We start from the raw sequence: 21,475 nt of genomic DNA, 5'->3' as shown, positions 1-21,475 counted from the left end.
AGGTGCTGTTGGCTTCCTGGGAACAGGACGTATGATAATAGTGCCTGTGGCAGAGAGTGACTATTGTTTGAGAAATCTGCTTCCTTCTCCTATTGGGCACAAGTTGTTTTATGTTTCCCAGCCTTTTTTGCAATAAGGCATGGCCATGTGTTCTAGTTAGTGGAATATGGGTGGAAATTTCACATGCCACTTGCAACACTGGCCACATAAATCGTTTACACATGATTCCTTCTCTTGCTCTGTCTTCAGACTGGGTGTTGATGCCCAGAGCAAGCTGTGTAGAAGACAGCAGATCCTCTGAGCCTGGGTCCCTGTACGATTCTATGGAGCACAGCTCCGTGAGCCCCTGCCTCTCATTGGCTGGACTTTGTAAGGGTAGACAGAATTCTTCTTTTAAACCCATGGGATGTCAGAGTTTTACTGTTAAAGTAGCTAGTTTAATCTTAGCTAATATAGTAACACATTTTGGGCTTCTTCAGCAGTATCCAGAGGGAGAGAACTGGGGCCATGGAACCCAGAGGAGAGGAGGTAAGAGGGAATTCTCTATCATGAGGTTAGCCTAGATGGAACAAAATGGCACCCTGCTTTGGTTGAGGATGGTGGTCCCTTATATAGACTAAGGACATTGGTCTTTGGGTTCAGTGCCATCTGGGATTCATTTTTCCATTTTACTTTTCAGTGTTGTAGTGCCCTTGTTATCCCTTCAGGACTTGAATAGACTTGGTCAAACACTCAGGTATAGTGTCACTTGTACTTTGGGAAATTAAGGGAAGATCAATGTTTAGGTGTGGGAAGGCTGGGGAAGATCCAGTGGCAGCTTGGGGAAGCTTGGATGGGCAGAATTGAATGGTAGAGAAGCTTGGAGCAGAGGTCTGAGAGAGAGGGGACTACCAAAAGAATGTAAGTTATCCTGGGATCTTCAGAAATAGCAGGTGGTAATGTGGGTGGAGTGTGCTTTTGCTCCTACAATTATGCAAGTTAATATTTTCACTGTGTTACAGCCCCTGAGATTCTGAAGGGGCTCTTTAGATGTCTCTTTACTGGGGAACTCCAGGATACTTGAGTTGCTTGTATTTTTAAAGTTTCTTCAATGTTTATTAATTTTTATAAAGGGAAAATACATTCTGAAAGAGCATAAAAGAAAGCAATGAAAATGGAAGGATCTGGAACACAGCTTTGGATCTAGTTGCCTCTTCTGTCCTAATGTTCATCATCAATTTATTTTATTATTTAAAAAAATTTTATTTTATTGATTTAGAATGTTGTGTTAGTTTCTGGTATACAGCAAAGCGATTCAGTTATACATCTTTTCCATATTCTTTTCCATTATGGCCTATTGTAGGATATTGAATATAATTCCCTGTGATATATAGTAGGATCTTGTGGTTTATCCTTTCTACACAAAATAGTTTGCACCTGCTAATCCCAGACTCCCAATCCGTTCCTCCCTCACCCCCACCCTCTTGGCAACCATAAGTTTATTCTCTAAAAAAATATGGAATATTTTACAGATTTGTTCACCATCCTTGTGTAATCTTGTGTCAACTTGTCTGTATCATTCCAATTTTAGTATGTGTGCTGCCCAAGAGAGCACCATCATCAATTTAATCATAAATTCTTGGAAGGAGGAACTTGGCACTATTTTAATGATTATTGTTGTCCATTGATTATCAGATGCATTGTGATTTTAGAACATTTACATGGGAAAAAAATGTCCTCGGAGACTTAAGAAAGCACCCCAGGATGGTGATCTGCTTCCTGGTATTATATTCACTAAATCTCCTGGGATGGAGAAGGCTTCCCTGATGGTTGCTCTTAAACAGTTAATGTAACAAAAATCCAACTATTAAGATCAAATCACTGTTTTTGCTCTTGTGTTTAGAGTAAACATCAGTTTATTTATCACTAGTTCTTGAGTCATGATTTATCAGCAGATCTTGTGTGGGTTCCTGGAAGTGGTATGACCCTAGTCCTATTCACATGCTCCGGATCCTTACTTCTCCTCAAGAGGCAGGATCTGGGCTGACATGGCAGATTGTGATGTTCTCTGGAAAACAAAGCCCCCAGAGAATGTCCAGTTCTGATGTCACATGATGGGAATCAGACATCAGCAATCTGGCTTGAATTCAGTTGAAATGGTGGAGGGAGGAGGAACTCAAAGCCAGAAGCAGCAGCATCTCACGAGGACCTACTGTGTGCCATGTGTGAGGTGCTTACACTTGTGATCTTATTTAATCTTCACAACAACTCTATGGGATGGTATTGTGAGTATCCCATGTCATACAGATAGGAAAGCCAACATTCAGAGAGGTTAAGTCACTTGTGCACAAGATGACACGGTTAGGGACAAACCCTGGTTATTCTAAATCTAGAGCCAGTGCCCTTGACCACTGTACCATGAAAGACATTGAAAATAGCTGGTGATGTGCTGCTTGGAGATAAGAAAATTCTCAGAGGGAATGCAGTTGTTGTCTTCAAAGCCCTAGGAGGCACTAAAAAGATTACAGGGCCAGAGAGACTCGAAGTATCCCCAGGGGCACACAGCTGATAAATGGCAGAGCCAGGATAGTAACCAGGGGCTGTTGTAAGATTTATTTCTGCTTCTATAAAAAGAAAAAGAACAACTACTTCAGAGAGTTGTTGGAGGATTAAATGAAGCCACATTTGGAAACCATGTAGTCCTGATACTTAGTAAACGCTCAATAAATGCTTAATTCCCACCTCAACCATTTCCTTTTGCCCAAAAGAGCTGATATGTGGAAGAATTTTGTTAAGTGGACCCTACTGTCTAAAAATTAGAGATTTCAGAGAGTCAGGGTGAATTTTCTCTTTTTTAAAAAAAATTTTTATTAAAAAAATTAAAAACAAATTTTAATTCACTTTTGTCTGTGCTGGGTCTTTCTTGTTGCGTGGGCTTTCTCTAGTTGCAGTGAGTGAGGGCTACTCTCTAATTGTGGTACACAGGCTTCTCATTGCAGTGGCTCCTCTCATTGCAGAGCACAGACTCTGAGAACATGGGCTTCAGTAGTTGTGACTCACGGCCTCAGGGGCTGTGGCGCATAGACTTAGTTGCTCTGCCCCATGTGGAATCTTCCCGGACCAGGGATCGAACCCATGTCCTGTGCATTGGCAGGTGGATTCTTAACCACTGGACCACCAGGGAATTCCCAGGATGAATTTTTAATTCAATTCCACAAATGTTTTCTAGATACCTACTAAATGTCAGACCTAGAACTGGTCACTGAGCATGCAGAGACAAGACGTGGGCCATGCCTTTAAGGAGTTTCCCTGGTGGTCCAGTGGTTAAGACTTCATTCTTCCACTGTAGGGGGCATGGGTTCCATCCCTGGTTGGGGAACTAAGATTCCACATGCCACTTAGTATGGCCAAAAAAAAAAAAAAAATCAAATTGTCACTTTCCACAGGTTAGGGACTGTTGACTGGCCGCTGGGACAAGCTGCTCTGCCTTGTCCCCTACTTCCCAGACAGAGAACCCAGAGAGGTTCTATTCACTCAGAACCAGATGCAGAAATGTAAACCAAGAGACTTAGCATGCTGAAGTGGTTATTGCAGAACTGGGGGTGGGGTGGGGTGTGGGGTGTGTGCAAGTCCTCAGCTGACATTTGACATGGAGGCTGTGGTCAGGGCCATGGGACCACACACAGGCTTCCTGAGTATTGCCTGATATTGGGTGAGTGGGGACAGGGGGAAAGAGCAATGACCCAGAGGACAGGAAAACAGAGGATTACAGTATGGTCTGACCAGGGTTCCAGATGATATGAGCAGCATGGAGCAGGGAATGCCTGTGGGTCATAGTCATTGGCACTGTGGCCGGCTCTGCCTGGCTGAGGAAGTGGGGCCGCTTGTCCTTCCTGAAGGGAGCCTTCAGCCTCAGTCTCAAGGCTGGGCTTCTTGTCTATCTCCTTTGAGTCTGTGAGCTCTCTGGGGAGAGGCGCTGTGTTTTCTCTCTCTGGTCCCTGCAGTATCTTCCATAGGACTGTGCAGGCCTGGGATAAGTCTCTGTTTCCCTAGGTGCATCCCTCACTGCTCTCCATCCTGTGCCTCAAATGTCAACTAACCAGACCACTGTGATCCTGGGCAGCAGTCCACCCACACGTGTCCTCGTCTGGTGCTGCCTCGTGGGACTTGGGCTTTGGAGTCAGAGAGACCTGTTCCTGTGCCTGTCGAGGCCTCACCTGTACACGTGGGAGGCTCTCTTGCAGGGTTATTGTAAACAGTAGTCACGCTGCATCTAGATCAGTTGAACATAGTCTTCCAAATGTCTTAGTAATTATTACTGGTTTAAGTAAAACATCAATTTCTATTTAAAATTAAAGTAAATCCTTCAGTAAAATAAGCATGGCATTCAAATTCAAAAAACACATGGCAATCATGACATGAAAACCAAGGTCTTTTACAAGTCTGAATGTTTAGCATTCCACAAGTAGTGCATCTGGGCACAGCATCTTGTGTCGAGCACAGCCCAAAGACTGTCTCTGGGGCAGGCACACAAGGACTGGCCACAGGGTACTGATGCTGCAGTCTGTCCTCCTTCTGAGTTCCTGTTAAAGGCCTTGGCTGTTGTGCAGGGGCTGTGTCCCAGGCTCCCATTCCCCAGGCCTCAAAGATGAAGCTGTGACCCAGCTCAGCTATTTCATCTCAGTTCCCATGGAAGCAAGTGGTGAAGTGACGAACTTGAAGCATCTTTATTCTGTTGCCACCCTGCACCACAAAGATTTTCCACGGGGAGGCTATTTTTAGCACTGTTTTCTTTAATGTGTCTCCCTGTTCTTGGATGGGACATTAGGGATTCTTGTCTTTCTATTTCATCTTGCCTGCTCCATTCATCCCACTGTTGTTGTTGTTCAGTCACTCATTCGTGTCCGACTCTTTGTGACCCCACGGACTGCAGCACACCAGGCTTCCCTGTCCTTCACCATCTCCCAGAGCTTGCTCAAACTCATGTCCATTGAGTCAGTGATGCCATCCAACCATCTCATCCTCTGTCGTCCCCTTCTCCTCCTGCCTTCAATCTTTCCCAGCTTCAGGGTCTATTCTAATGAGTTGGCTCTTCGCATCAGGTGGCCAAAATATTGCAGCTTCAGTTTCAGCATCAATCCTTCTAATGAATATTTAGGATTGATTTCCTTTAGGATGGACTGGTTTGATCTCTTTGCAGTCCAAGGGACTCTCAAGAGTCTTCTCCAATACCACAGTTCAAAAGCATCAGTTCTTCGGTGCTCAGCCTTCTTTATAGTCCAACTCTCACATCCACACATGACCACTGGAAAAACCATAGCTTTGGCTAGTTGGACCTTTGTTGGCAAAGTAACGTCTCTGCTTTTTAATATGTTATCTATGTTTGTCATAGCTTTTCTTCCAAGGAGCAAGCCTCATGGCTGCAGTCAACATCTGCAGTGATTATGGCACCAGAGAAAATAAAATCTATCATGGTTTCCATTGTTTCCTCATCTGTTTGCATGAAGTGATGGGACCAGATGCCATTATCTTCATTTTTTGAATGTTGAGTTTTAAGCCAACTTTTTCACTCTCTTCTTTCACCTTCATCAAGATGCTCTTTAGTGTCTCTTCACTTTCTGCCAGAAGGGTGGTGTCATCTGCATATCTGAGGTTATTGACATTTCTCCTGGCAGTCTTCATGCCAGCTTATGTTTCATCCAGCCTGGAATTTCTAAAGCTGTACACTGCATATAAGTTAAATAAGCAGAGTGACAATATACAGCCTTGACATACTCCTTTCCCAATTTGGAACCAGTCTGTTGTTCCATGTTTGTTTCTAGCTGTTGCTTCTTGACCTGCATACAGGTTCCTCAGGAGGCAGGTAAGTGAAAAAGTGAAAGTGAAAGTTTGCTCAGTCATGTCTGACTCTTTGCGATCCCATGGACTATACAGTCCATGAAATTCTCCAGGCCAGAATACTGGAGTGGGTAGCTGTTCCCTTCTCTGGGGAATCTTCCCAACCCAGGGATCAAACCCAGGTCTCCCACATTACAGGTGCATTCTTTACCATCTGAGCCACCAGGGAAATCCAGTAATACTGAAGTGGGTAGCCTATCCCTTCTCCAGCAGATCTTCCCAACCCAGGAATTGAACTGGGGCCTTCTGCATTGCAGGCAGATTCTTTACCAGCTGAGCTACCAGATAAGATGGTATTCCCATCTCTTTAAAAATTTTCCACAGTTTGTTGTGATCCACACAGTCAAAGGCTCTAGTGTAGTCAATGAAAGAGAAGTAGATGTTTTTCTGGAATTCTCTTGCTTTTTCTATGATCCAATGTATGCTGGCTATTTGATCTCTAGTTTCTCTACCTTTTCTAAATCCACCTTTAACATCTCGAAGTTCTAGGTTTATGAACTGTTGAAGCCTAGCTTGGAAAATTTTGAGCATTACTTTGCTAGTGTGTGAGATGAGTGTAGTTGTTCGGTAGTTTAGACATTCTTTGGCATTGCCTTTCTTTGGGATTGGAATGAAAACAGACCTTTTCCAATCCTGTGGCAAAACGTGGCCCACTGGAGAAGGGTATGGCAAACCACTTCAGCACTCCTGCCTTGAGAACCCCATGAAAGTATGAAAAGACAGAAGATTTATCCCATAATCAGAGTAAAATTGATTAGCTGAAAGACTGTTCCTTCTGACTACTCCTTGCCCACTTGGGGTCCTCGGGGCTGAGAAACCCTGGGATCCATGGACACCAGCTGCCTGCTGGGCTGCAGGGGCAGTACAGACCCTGCAGTGGCATGGGGAACTGGGTGTGGGCAGTTATGCTGGGTCACCCCCTTCTCTGTGTTGTGCTTAAGCAGCAGCCATTCTAAATCTACAGCTGGGAGGGCTGCTAACAGCCATGGGAGACCAGGACACCCTCTGTGCTTCTCTGAGCCCTACCAACGACCATAAGTCCCGAGGTTTAGTATTTGACAAACATGTATTGATCTCCTACATAAAGGTCAATTCCTGTGCCAGGCACATCCTGTCATAAGTTCTTTTTCAGTGCCTTTTCCCACATAATCCCTTGGTCTTGGACTAGCCATCTGCTTTCTCTGTACCTGCTGAAGTCCTACCAACCCGTCAAGATGCAGATGTCGCCTCCTTTTGGTAGACAGGTCGTCTTTTCTCATGCTCTCTTTGTACCTGGGTACTTGTTCAGTGTGGGGCATCCGTAGGTTATGTGTTTCTTTGAAACAAGGGTCTAGTTCTGTGCCTAGTTTGCATAACTCCCTCCTGCCTGGGGTGCGCTCCTTCCTTCCACCCCAACCCCATTCACCTGATTCACGCCTCCTCAGTGTTTAGATCTCAGCTGTACCATCACTTGGTCCAGGAGACCCTTCTTGACTCCACAGACTGGATGAGACCACCCTCCCCTGTGCCCCCAGAGCTCTCTGTACCCCTCTCCCCACCACCATCATAGCACCCCTCATTCACCACAGTGACATGTTACATTCTCTCTCCTCATGTCTAGAAAGTCAGTTCTGGGGAGACGGAAATCCTGCTGGCTTGGTTTACTGCTGGATTCTTAGCGTTCCCTAATAGCCCTCCAGGCACACTGGAAGCACACAGTTAATATTGGACAAATGAAGGAGAAAGTCTGGGTTTAGGTTCTAGGGCTATCCCTCAGTGGTGTGACCTTGGATGTGTCAGCCTGCTTTGAACCACAGTTCCTCCTTTGCTAAAGGGACAGATAATCTCCCAAACCCCTTTCAGCTTGTACACCCTGCTCTCTCATGCCCTGTTTCACCTGCTGTCTACAGCTCACGTTCTGGCCCATCTAGTGTGAGTCATGCCCAGAGAAGTTCAGGCTCTTACTCGCTTGAAGAATTTCACATTCTTTGGAGAACATTTCACTCTTCAAATATTATCTTTCTGATGTGGTCCTTGGCAGCATCTCAGATTCTGCCAGCTCACACGGGTCAGTCCCTCCACAGGCGCAGATGCCTCACCTACTCCCTCAGTTCCTGGCAGGCTGGGCCTCGAGCATCCCCATCAGAGGCCCCAGAAAAGGGTGGGAGCTGCCAGGCCTGGGATGGAGTGTGCTGGGATTCTCAGGCAGCCAAGAGGAGGGGAAGCTGTGACTCAGTATTTGTGAAATGTTAACTTGTGGGGTGATTAAGACCAGATTGAGGCTGTGTGTCTTGGGAAGTGGTGAGTCTAATTAATTGGAATTGGAGCCAGGAGGCCAAGGTCAGTTCCTGCCATTGCTGCTCCCACTTCCTGTGTTCTCATTAATCTATCCTTTCTGAGCCCCAGCTTTTTAATCTATAAAATGGCTACATGAACACCCAGCCTCCTCATCCCTAGCATGGTTTAGAAGCACGGGGTGACACATTTTCATTTTTATGGAATACCTGCTATGTGACACACCTTACATCTGTTACTTAATATAATCCTCAGAACAATTCCATGCCATTGACAGGTGCAAAACCAACTCTGGATTTCTTTATAGCAGCGTGTCCTCAACTATTTGTTGGAACATTCCTTTCTACCTGGAATATATTTCCACCTGAGGTTAACAGGTAAGGATTTGCTGGTCAAACACATTTGTTTAATTCCAGGTTCCCCCAATAAGTTACCCAGAGCATTTTCTAGAGGCATGTGCACCCTTGAGAACCCAGTAGCATACATTAATTAGATTTAAGGGACCAGCTCCAGCCACCCTGAAACCCTAAATTATATGCATAGCAGTCTGGAATCGAGTTCCCTGATGTTTGAGTTGTTAGAGCTTCTGTCTCCCCAGACAGGACCTGCCAGAGCAGCCATGCCTAATGACCCCTGATTATGGAATTGTACTTTCCACCCCTGAGACTCTGGGTTCTGTGTGTGCAGAGGTCTCTGTGCCAAGGGAGGTGTTGTTTCATCAGGGTTCTCAGCAATGGGTCCTGGGGCTGGAAGCTGAATCGTTACCTGGATATTTTCTGGCTCCTTCTTACTCTCAGTGAACAGGTGGAAAAGGAGGTTACTGTGCTTTTATGGTGGTTAGTCTTGACCAAAAGAAAATAAGGTTGCTGCTAAGGAAATTGGGCATGGAAGGGTATATCTGGAATTAAGTTCCTCTGTGGGGTCTTCTACATTTTTTTCTTTCTTTCTTTCTTTTTTTTAAATTCAGGAGTTTGAAACAAACAACAAACAACAACAACAACAAAGAACTTCTAAGTCTCCATATTGCTAAGACCACCAATGGCTCAGATCCTTCAGGAATGAAGATTTGGTTTGGGTCACCCCACAGAGTCAAGAGTTCTGACCAGCTGAGATGCTAGCTGAGAGTATTTAATTTTCTCTTTCTCCCTCACTCTTCCTAATGATAATTGCATGACGAGTTATTGAAGATATCTCTAGGAATTTTTTTTTTTGCCATGCTGTATTATAACAAATTTCCCCTTTTTCTCTTTGTTCTCTTATGGTTTGACTGGTGCATAGTGGAGGTGGTGAATTTTACAGATTTGTCTACAGGCTCTAGCACATTCAGATAGAATTGTGATGGAACTAGAGGAGGAGAAACATTACCCAGAGATTCCAGACGCATTGCCCATAATGAAAATTGATGAGTGTTTGGTTGACCTCCTGTATGCAGAGGGCGAGGACATTCCTAATGATGGAGAACCTTGTTGTGTTAGATTTTTGTTGTTGGGTAATAACAACTGTTGTCATTGTCAAGCTCCAGAATGGAAGGAAGATCTCTGTGAGATATGGGCAGTTAGCAAGGAGACTGTATAGGACATCATTAAGTTTTCTGCCCGGTTGTCAGCATTTTTTGAACTCCTGGTTGCAAAGGTTTAAGCTTTATGGGTCTGACTCCTCAAGGATTCACTAGTCAGACTTACCCAAAGGAACAGCTAGAGGAAGCAGGGCTCGCTCAGAAACATTTGTGGGCCAATGTCGGGGTAGGTGTCCAGGACTGGGGCAGGACTGGTTCTGTGAGGCTAACTGTCGCCAGGGTAGTTTGCACTTGTGCTCGGCAGGCCTGCAGCAGTCACAGCAAGTTTCTTCTGAGGCCAAGTCTCTAAGCATCTTTCTTAAACTTTCCTTGAACTTGTCCTCTGCAATTCCCAATATCTTTGAAATAAACTTTAGTTTCTGATTCTTGCAGCAAAGGAAGTCTGAGACATAAACATTGAAATAATGGTAGTAGTAATATAATAATAAAATCATAATAATCATAATAATGGGCTTCTCTGGTGGCTGAGATGGTAAAGAGTCTATAATAATAATAATAATAAACCTTTACTGAACACCTCCTGGATCCGGGCACTATATCCTGTACTTTGTTGCTGTTCAGTTGCTAAGTTTTGTCTGACTCTTTGTGACCCCCATGAACTGTAGCCCACCAGGCTTCTCTGTCCATGGGATTTTCCCAGATAGGCAACCTGGAGTGGGAAGCCATTTTTTTCTCCAGAGGATCTTCTTGACCCAGCGATTGAACCCACATCTCCAGCATTGCTAGGTGGATTCTTTACCACTGGTAAAGCCCAATATTATATACTAGGAATGCATTATTTCATTTCCTCCTTTCAACATTTTGGTGTATTTTTACTTATTTGTTTGATTTTGTTTTTTAGTAGCAGAGGTAACCAAAGCTTAGAGAGATTTCAAAATTTGTCTGAAGTGACAAATTGGAAATTTATGTCCATGAAACTTGAAAGACAGCAGAAAATAAGTCAAGACTATGAAAATGATGTTTTATGGTTTGTTATGAGAAGATTTGTTATGAGAAACCTGTATGCAGGTCAAGAAGCAACAGTTATAACCAGGCATGGAATAATGGACTGGTTCCAAATTGGGAAAGGAGCGCAACAAGTCTGTATATTGTCACCCTGCTTATTTAACTTATATGCAGAGTACATCACGTGAAATGCCAGGTTGGATGAAGCACAAGCTGGAATCAAGATTGCTGGGAGAAATATCAATAACCTCATATGACATCACCCTTCTGGCTGAAAGCAAAGAGGAACTAAAGAGACTCTTGATTGAAGGTGAAAGAGAAGAGTGAAAAAGCTGGCTTAACACTCAACATTTAAAAAATGAAGATTGTGGCATCTGGTCCCATCACTTTATGGCAATCAGGTAGGGAAACAATGGAAACAGTGACAGATTTTATTTTTCTTGGCTCCAAAATCACTGCAGATGGTGACTGCAACCATGAAATTAAAAGATGCTTGCTCCTTGGAACAAAAGTTATGACAAACCTAGACAGCATATTAAAAAACAGAGACATCACTTTTCCAACAAAGGTCTGTATAGTCAAAGCTATGGTTTTTCCAGTAGTCATGTATGGATGTGAGAGCTGGACCATAAAGAAGGATGAGTGCTGAAGAACTGATGCTTTTGAACTATGGTGTTGAAGAAGACTCTTGAGACTCCCTTGGACTGCAAGGAGATCCAACCAGTCAATTCTAAAGGAAATCAATCCTGAATATTCATTGGAAGGACTAATGCTGAAGCTGAAGCTGCAATACTTTGGTCAGCTGATGCAAAGAACTGACTCACTGGAAAAGACCCTGATACTGGGAAAGGTTGAGGGCAGGAGGAGAAGGGGACAACAGAGGATGAGATGGTTGGATGTCATCACCGACTCAATGGACATGAGTTTGAGAAAGCTCTGGGAGATAGTGAAGGACAGGGAAGCCTGGCATGCTGCAGTCCATGGGGTCACAAAGAGTTGGACACAACTAGGTGACTGAACAGCAATGAGAAAATTTACAGGTGGCTCAGTGGTGAAGAATCCACCTGCCAATGCAGGAGACTCAGGAGACACAGGTTCAGTCCCTGGGTTGGGAAGTTCCTCTGGAAGAGGAAATGGCAACCCATTCCAATATTCTTGCTTGAACAATCACACAGACAGAGGAGCCTGGCAGCTACAGTCCATGGGGTTGTAAAGAGTTGGATACTACAGAATGACTAAACATGCATGCATGAGAAAATTTAAAACAGTCACAGAAAGAGAGAACAGTGCAATAAATCTCTGTGCACACATCACCCCAGAAAATCAGCAAGAATATAGTATGCTATATATCATTTATGTCTATAATATAAACCATATATCACATATGTTTTATAATTATTATATATTATGTAATATAATATGCTTTATATTATTATAGTATAAAAGATCTAACTATATTGAGTTTTTTGCTCATTGTGAGGTTTAAGGGTTTGTAGTTGACTATATTTATAGGAACAAAATTAAATTTTATAGTAAATTTTCAAACTATATAAAATTAAAAATATATGTCAGAACATCATTAAGAAACAAAAGGCAAAAAATAGACTGTGCAATTTATTTGCCACATATGTGATATTTAAAAAAATCTTTATTATATGAAGAGATCATGCCTAGTGGTAAGAAAAATTATGAAATATAGTAGAAAAGTGGGTCAAAGATGTAAACATACATTTCTTTTTCTTTCATTTTTTTAAGGAAATAATTGAAAGACATGGACAGACAGAGGGTGAGGGAGAGAGATGTGAGCAAAAGTACTGAGCAGAGACAATCCCAGCCAACACCATAAAAACTTTCTAGATACATTTCTTAGAAAAAGAACCAACAACAGCTATCATGTTTACTACTAATCAAAACAATGAAAATAAAGAAAAGGTGTTTTCACTTTTTTTCATGAAATGAAACATTTTAAAATGGATATTCACATTCTGTTGAAAGGGTGGTTTAGCATAATCCTGTTGGAAATTAATTTGACAAAATGTGTTATGGTCTTAAAAAAGTTTATATCCTTTGATCCAAAAATTCCAAGAGAGTCTTCTCCTAAGGAATTATGAGAGGTATAAAAAGATTTCTATGCAAACAATTTCATTGCAGCATGAACTATAAGAATCAAAATTTTGTGGTGGAGGGGGGACCTCAAAAGCCTAACAGTAAGAGAATGAGAGAAAGTGAAAGTGTAAGTCGCTCAATAGTGTCTGACTCTTTGTGACCCCGTGGACTGTAGCCCACAAGGCTCCTCTGTCCATGGGATTCTCCAGGCAAGAATACTGGAGTGCATTGCCATTCCCTTCTCCAGGGGATCTTCCTGACTCAGGGATAGAACCTGGGTCTCCCACATTGTAGGCAGATTCTTCACCATCTGAGCTTGGTTGTGTAAGTTATAGTGCACAGAAGTAATATCACAGAACCATTTTCTGTAGGAAGTAGTCATGTACATAAAGTATGGTTTTATTTATGTCAAACTCCTCTCTTTCTATCACACACACACAAAGAAAAGAAAATTGGAGAGAGATATACCAACATGTTAAGAGTGGTTATCACTAGATTGTGGGATTGTAGATAAAAATAAAACTTTCTTTTTAATCTTTCTGTATTTTCTATTTTTTCTTGAGGAATGTGTATTCCCCTTTAGAATAAAAAAAGAAAGTAAAAATTGACTTAAAAATGTTATCTAGAAAAAACTTTCACAACTTTACCACTGTTAACCATGTGAACTTTGTAAATGGTTGTTTTTAATACCTAATAATTAATAAAACTAATAATTATGGAGTACTCTATGCAGTAATACTGATAATGGCAATTGTTCAGTACTATGTGAAAAGCATTTAAACATTTCTATTTATGGTATCAACTGCTACCTGTAAAACAGACTTATAGAAAGGATTATAACCCTTCCCATTATATAGATGAGAAAACTGAGACTCCTAATGGGTAACTGGCTTGCTCAGAGTCACAGAGCTTTCAGTGATGGAGCCAGTGCTTGAAATCAGTTTGTTTGACACCAGAAACCCTGTTCTTCTTCACTAGAAGTCTGCTGGTGCAGGCACTTCCCCCTTGGACAGTATGAAATGCTCACAAGACAGCCCTTCCAAAGTGAGCCTGCATCACAAGACCACAAAAGTCACAGTCTTGGGTTGGCTCAATGCTGAGTCCAAACTCATTTGATTGTTAGAATCAATTAGCAGTCAGAAGACTGATTTGAGGAGAAAATCCAATTTTCCTTGAAGTTGAGGAAAACAGGCTTTTCCCTATTTTATTCAATGAAAATAGGGAGAAAAACCACAACAGAGCTGAGGCAGTACTTCCTGACATTTTCCTAAACAGAAGCTTCTGTGTATTCATTTTCTAGGCCTCTATGCCTGACCCATACCCTGCAGATGGACAGTATTTTCCTTTAGAAATACCGGTATCTTTAATTAGGTTAAAGCCAAGGCCTCCAGATCTGGAAGCATTTTCTGCCTCCTTCTGTGACTGTCCACATCTCTGTGATGTTCTGTAAAGGGTTAATATTTAACTTACATGTGGTGGCTTTCTTGTCTTTAGTTTTCCACTTCCTTAAGTGTTGGGTTGGGTCCTTTTGGTTTCCCAGACCTTCCCACACCTTGCAGGCTTGTGTGAGGATTAGTGATGGTGGTAGAAAGCTGATTATTCTATAGACTCCACGAAGACAGGGCAATGCTAGCCTCGTCCCCGTATGGACCTGCCTTTTTTGGCCTGGTGCCCTGCACGTAGCAGGTATAGCAGATCTTTGATGTGTAACAATACGAATGAATGAACATGGCACATAGCACAATGTGCCTAAGAGCCGGGGCCCCATCACCCCTAGCCATGTTACGCTGTTAGCCTACCCCTCTCGGGCCCTTAGTCTGCACATCTGTATGACAAAGGGCTTGCATTGTCGGTCTCAAGAGTCCCCCCAGCTCTGACATCTGTTCCTGTGTCTAAATACTCCCGCAGTGAGCTGGGGCTCAGAGAGGAAAGATGATCTTCCCAGTCTGTGCCCAGAATTATTTGATGTGTTCTCCATGTGAGATGAGGGGCCTGTGGACCCTCCTGGGGCTTGCTCAGCCCCCTATGTACCCCATCTGGGCCTCTCTCACATGGCAGTCTGCAACATCTGTCAGAAGCACTTGGTGCCAAGATGACTCTTGCCTCAAATATGTCCTTGGAAAGCCCTGGCGATAGGAAGCCTGCCGGGAGTTTATGTAACTGGATGAGTGGCCAGGAGAACATGAGCAAAGGGCTGTGAGCCCTCATAGTGACTCAACAACAGGCTTCATGCAGCGTGAAAACTCCAGAGGACAGAGCACCTTGGGGACTAGGGCAGGAAATTCTGCTGGTTTGCCATTTCCTTCTCCAGGGGATCTCCCTGACCCAGAGATCAAAGAACCCAGGTCTCCCCCATTGCACAGACTTTTTACCGTCAGAGCCATCAGGGAAGCCTGTCCCAACTTTACATATATATATATATATATATATATATATATATGTGTATGATGGTTATTCCTCTTTTGACTCTAAAAAAGAAAGGGTTTGAAGTAGCTGACCTAAATATAGAGTCTGAGTAATGAAAGAATGAAAAATAAATGAGGAACTCAGGATGAAGGAAAAATAGATTTAATAGTTTTCTGGGGAGGGTGTTGACCCTCCAGATCCACTCTCCACCCTTCTCCATGTTGCTGTCTGCTCTGGGAACTGGCTGGTGTGACCTGTATCTAGATTCTCTGTGGGTTTGGCCATGGGAATGACCAGCAGAAGGTCAAAAGGAGAACAGGGTGAGGTTGCGAGGTCTCTTTGGGCAGGCTGCATCCTTCCATGCGGGACACAAGTCCTCCCAAGGTAACCTTCCCAACAAGACTTTCTGCTTCTAGACAGGTAACTGCTCTGTCCCTCAGGAGGAGGGCTGAGAAACCCCACTGTTACTGGCCCCTGGTCACTGTATTTCCCTTCCCTCCAGCCCACACCTCTGTAAGTAGTCCCACTGTAAATAAAGCCTGCTTGAATTACACTAATTTCAGTGGACCATCTGTTTCCTGTTAGGACTCTGGCTGATATATAAGGATAGGTAGAAAATGAGAGGCAGTCAGGAATAATGGTCATAAATTAAGTACAAATCATGGTGCCCTGTACATGCGCTCCCCTCAAAAGGTGCGTATGTGCACATGTGGCTCATTTGATTCTGACCTTCCCAGTGACCAAAGCCTCTAGTCTTATTTCTCCTTCATGCTGGAGCCTGAAGGCTCTTCCTTCATAACACAGTCACCATCATACCCATTACCTTGTGTTGTGGATTGAATTTTGTCCCCACAAAAGGTAAGTTCAAGTCCTAGCCCCTCATACCTATGAATGGGACCTCACTTGGAAGAGGGTCTTTGCAGAGGTAACCGCATTAAAAGGCGGGCTCATCCTCACCCCGTGACTGATGACCTTATATGAAGAGGGAACTTCTGACACAGAAACTCACACAGGGGCATGTCATGTGAGGATGGGGGCAGAGGTGGGAGTGATGTGCGACCACCAGAAATTAGGATAGGTAGAAACTGGGACAGATTCTCCCTCAGAGGCTCCAGAAAGAACAACCCTGTTGACAGGGCTGATGCCTTGATTTCAGCCCTCTAGTCTAGAACCGTGAGAGAATAAGCGACTGGTTTTAGCCACCATGTTTGTGGTTCATTCATTATGGCAGTCCTAAGAAAACTCCTGCCTCTTGATATGGCACCAAGGCGCTTCATGATCTGGCTGCACCTACCTTTCTGAATTCATCTCCCATCACTCACCAGTTCACACTTTAAGCTCTGGTTCTCACATCTGCCACAGTCTTTCATATTTCCAAGCCTTTGGCTATGTTCTTGTTGTTTTGAATAACTTTCCTGCTTTACTGGACTTGACTAAAGTTTTGTCACTCTGAGACATTCACCTCGGGGATTACTTTCTCCAGGAGACCTCCCCTGTCTCTCCCAGCTGTGTTGGGCCCACCTGCTTTGGACTCCTACATTATCATAACAGATAGCTGAAGCATTTGTTTCCCTCTCTAGATAATAACATTCTTAAGGGAAAGGTTCTACCTCTGCATCTCTAGGGTCTTGAACAATGCCTGGTACATGGTAGATGTCCTATCGATGTTTCTAGAACTGTACAGTTCCTCGGTATGACGTGATCTGGTACTTACTATAAGCTAGGTCCTTTTCTAGCTTTGTATGTTTTTCATTCGTGGATGAAGAAGGTGAGTCTTGGAGAGCGTGATGGTTAATTTTATGTGTCCATTTGGCTAGGCTTTGTGCCTGTTTGCTTGGTCAAAAATCAGTCTGTGTAATAACGGTGCTTTTAAAGATGTGATTAACACAAATCAGTTGACTTTGAGTAAAGCTGCTTAACTCCATAATGTGGGTGGACCTCATTCAATCAGTTGAGGGCCTTAAAAAGAAAAAAGATGGAAGTCCCCTGAGGAAGAGGAATTCTGCCTCCAGATGGCTTTTGGACTCAAATGCAGCAACAACTTCTAACCCTAATTCTTTGCAACTCTACGGACTGTAACCCACCAGGCTTCTCTGTCCATGGGATATTCCATGCAAGAATACTAGAGTGGGTTGTCATTTCCTTCTCCAAGGGTTCTTCCTGACCCAGAGATTGAACCTGTGTCTCCTGTATTTCCTGCATTGCAGGTGGATTCTTAAACCTTTGAGCCATTGGGGAAACCCCTTTAACTGAATTGACACCTATTACTTGCTCTGCAGATTTTGGACTTGCCAGCCTCCATAGTCATGTGGACCAGTTCCTTAGACTAAATCTTTCTCTCTCTTCAAGTGTATCCTATTGGCTCTGTTTCTCTGGAGAACCCTGACTAACAGAGAGAGGATATTTTCTGAGGTTACATGTGTACACGTAGTTGAAATGGGATTGAAATCAGGTCTGACTCTATAGCCTAGGCTCTTCTATTTCAATCTGCTGCCTCTTTACACTGGACAGTTAGAGATGAGGGATGAGCTGTATGCTGTGCTGTTGTCCCCAGCAAATCTATCTTGAGCAATCAGCTCGGAGCCTTGCATGGAGTATGTTGATGAAATGAGTTGTGTATTTACTAAATCTCATTTCACTTTTGCTCAGCAAACAGAAATGTTTATTCCTTTAAAAAACACAACTGCTAAGTGAGGCAATATAACTAGGGACCCAGTTCTTTAAAGTGGCTGAGATGTTCATTGGCAGAACATTAAAAATGAGAGATGTTGATTTTAGCTCTGAACAGTGATACCATTTTTCATTTCTGTGTCATATAGTATTTACACAGCTCAGAAATGATGGCAGCACCCAAATATTCATTCCTGTCTCTATGACAGCCTGCCTTCCAGAGAATGGGCATTCTAGGAGTGGACCTGTGTGAGGACAAGGCAAAGGGCAGCCTGGGGAAATTACCCTTCATTGAGAAGTTAATATTTGTTTCTTTTTTAAAAAAAAATTTATTTGGCTGCCTTGGGTCTTAGCTGTGTCATATGGGATCTTTGGTGTGGCATTCTAACTCTCTAATTGCAGTTCTGGGCTCTGGAGCACATTGGCTTAGTGGTTGAAGTGCATGGGCCCAGTTCCTCTGTGGTGTGTGGTATCTTAGTTCCTTCACCAGGGTTTGAACCTGCATCCCTTGCATTGCAAGGCAGATTCTTAATCACTGGACCACCAGGGAAGTTCCGAGAAGTTAACATTTGTCTTTTACCTTAAACCTTACTACCCTTTAAGTTAGTTCTGACACCATTTTGCAAATGGTGAAGCTGGGTCTCAGATGGGAGCAGTAGCTTGGTATGTTTGAGAAACATATTCAAGAGATATTTTTGAGCAGCTACTATGTGCCAGGCACTGGACTGAGTGCTGAGAATTCAGAGGTAGATAAGCATGATAGATGTTGGTCCTCGCGAAGTTAATACCCTGCTGAGGCAGAAAGGGACGAAACAGATGAAAATAAAACACGTCCAAGTAGTGTGACTCTGTGCTGCTAATGGCAGGGTTGGGATTCAAACGAGAGTGTGGAAACCTTCAAATCCCAGACTTGTTTTGGGTTTCTTTTCCTGCTTTGGCGGTGTCCTTGTTTTATAATGCTCCTTATTCTGGTGACTTCCTAGGGACTGCTACTAAAAAATCCCCCTAAGTTTCATTTTTCTTAACTGTAATAATTGGAAGTTGATGTGAGGCTCAGCTGAGAGCATAAATGAAGAAGGGCTTTATAAATATTAAGAAGCTCTCCAAAGGCTGGTTTTTCATTAACAAACAAACATGTTCTGTGTGCTTAGTCATGTCTGACTTTTTGCAACCCCATGGGTTCTCTATCCATGGGATTCTTCAGGCAAGAATACTGGAGTGGGTTACCATTTCCTATTCCAGGGGATCTTCCTGACGTAGGGATTGATGCATCCTGCATTGGCAGGTGGATTCTTTACCACTGTGCCACCTGGAAAGCCCCAACAATCACCTGTCTAAACCTTTTCAATGGATAGCTGAGCATTATTCAAAATAGTATGAGGGTGATAGCCAGAGTGAGATTTTTCTTTGCATGATATATGCAACAGAGGCTTCTAGCAAATTAATAGCCAAATAAGATTGGAAAAATTAAATATAAGGATTTACAATCTGTATAAAATTTAAGTTAGTTTTCTAGTTTTTCAACCTTCTATTAGTTACAGTGAGCATTTCCTTACAACATATTTATCACAGAAGTATTTTATTTACCAAATAAAAGAAAAAGAAAAAAGCAAGCATTAGGTATTTTATCCACTAGACTGAAAGCAGGGAACTCTGTATTTTAAATTCTCCAAACCAAACTTCTCTCTCCTTTTCTTTTAGGTGAGACTGTTTTTGCTTATAAATTTTGATCCCTGACCACAGCCTGATTCCAAAGAATCTATCCTATGCACTTTGTGACAAGTATAAATATCTAGGACATGGCCAGCCTTCGTTTTTTAGAGGTGTTGCTTTTTATTTAATTTACTTCCTGACCTGTTTCATGGTCATTATCTGATAGCCTACAATGTAATCTCTACCTTCAAAAATTTTAGCAAAACCATGACATTTTTCTCTGTTGCCCTGAGCTCTACAGTTAATAATACCTGGGACAGAGTAACTGTTCAATAAATGATAGTTATTGTTAAAATAATAATAATAATTACTATTGTTATTATTATTGCATATGTATTTTTATTATTGCATATGTATTTTTTCATTGCATGTGTATTTTCAGAATGGATAGGTAGAAACTGGAATGTAGTAGGCCCCCCCCCAAAAAAGAAACCAAATAAAATCTGTGAGTAGAAAGCAACTTAAAAAAATTGTGTATCCTTTTAGACCCTCATTCCTAGCCTGTTTTTTCCTATGTTACACAGGGTTCCAACATGTTAAATGTTTAGGTTATACACAGAGGATTAGAAATAACAGAATCTTCCTATAAGGAAAGAAAGAAGTTTGTGTATTTCTATCTGCCAGATACTGAAAGGTTATCAGTGTTCTCTTCCTGCTCATAATAGAATCAGAGCTGACTTTGACCCTGGCTCTTCCCATCATTGGCAGAGTGTTATTTGGGATTGCATGTCACCAACCTCTTTTATTTTAAAGAATAAAGTGAAATAAAATGTAGTCGCTCAGTCATGTCTGACTCTTTGCGACCCCATTGACTGTAGCCCACCTGACTCCTCTGTCCATGGAATTCTCTAGGCAAGAATACTGGATTGGTTTGCCATTCCCTTCTCCAGGGGATCTTCCCAACCCAGGGATTGAACCTGGGTCTTTCACATTTGCAGGCAGATTCTTTACCATCTGAGCCACCAGGGAAGCCCTTAAAATGAAATAATTGTTATGAAAAAATAATAACACCAATTTTATGGTGATAATAATATCCATGCCATAGAGTTATTAACAAGGAGAACACACATTTGCCCCGCTCTTTATACTGCACGTGACCTTCATCTACATGCTTACTGTAAATCCCCTAAGAGCCCTGAGCAGTCAAGGTGTGAATCCCCACTTGACCAGTGAGCAAAACCAGGCCTGGGAGTGAGTAATGCCTCTCCGGCTACATTGCTAGTTAATAGCCCTGCTGGGACTAGAGCCCCAGCTCTCCTTCCTTCCGTCCACTTTGTTGCTCTTAAATGTAATTATTACAACCATCAAGTACAGTAGAATATGGCTTAAGCAAGGGGATTTCCATCCTCTATTTCCCAAGACTCTTCAATTTGTTTGATGCATTTGAGTTAACAAGCACCTCTTCAGTGCCTAATACATCAGATCCCATGAGAACTTGGGGTGATGAGTGTGGAAGAGAGAGAAACATGCTAGACGCATGCCGGTCTACAAAGGATCCCAGGTTTAGTGGTGCATGAGGACATTAACAGATGAAAGAAAATTAAAAAAAATTCAAATGGCTTTTATAATGTAAAATTACAACAAAGTGAGCATGGATAAGACTCATATATTTCCCTAAATCTGATTATACAAAATTAAGTTATTTTGTTATTTCGTTTTTGAGAAGCAAGGCCATATTCTGGTGAGCAGGGTAGGGTTTTCTTTTGAAGAGAATAATTGATTCCATTGTCAGTCATTCTGGGAATTGTTATTCCTTGGAGAGAAGATGGGTAAAATTTTGAACTCGGTCAAGATTTTGGCTCAGACATTGAACTGGCGATGGAGGATTGAGACAATTGTGATAGTGGTATGAACAAGAATTGGGGTGGGGCATCATATTAAGATGAATAATGGCCCCCAAAGATATCA

General features: G+C 42.6%; 1 long non-coding RNA gene and 1 other non-coding gene across 3 annotated transcripts in view; one reads left to right on the top strand and one right to left on the bottom strand.

Moving 5' to 3' along the window:
* The first annotated feature begins 304 nt into the window (after positions 1-304).
* Positions 305-21,475, top strand: part of LOC122678228 — an 85,442-nt gene continuing 64,271 nt past the window's right edge. Inside the window, exons 1-3 of one of the 2 annotated variants that reach the window (XR_006336039.1) lie at positions 305-528; positions 8,429-8,528; positions 9,119-9,275. This is a non-coding gene — a long non-coding RNA (uncharacterized LOC122678228). Of the gene's footprint in view, positions 529-3,414; positions 3,426-8,428; positions 8,529-9,118; positions 9,276-21,060; positions 21,069-21,475 lie in introns of those variants that run through there. The other variant, XR_006336040.1, reaches the window with a different exon arrangement.
* On the bottom strand, positions 1,490-1,594 carry LOC122678516. The gene has a single exon (XR_006336180.1). It is a non-coding gene; the product is annotated as a U6 spliceosomal RNA (small nuclear RNA).

The sequence above is a fragment of the Cervus elaphus genome, chromosome 20, assembly GCF_910594005.1.
Source record: "Cervus elaphus chromosome 20, mCerEla1.1, whole genome shotgun sequence".
Classification (NCBI taxonomy): Eukaryota; Metazoa; Chordata; class Mammalia; order Artiodactyla; family Cervidae; genus Cervus; species Cervus elaphus.
The sequence above is the reverse complement of the archived record's forward strand: the minus strand, read 5'-3'. Positions and strand labels throughout refer to the sequence as shown.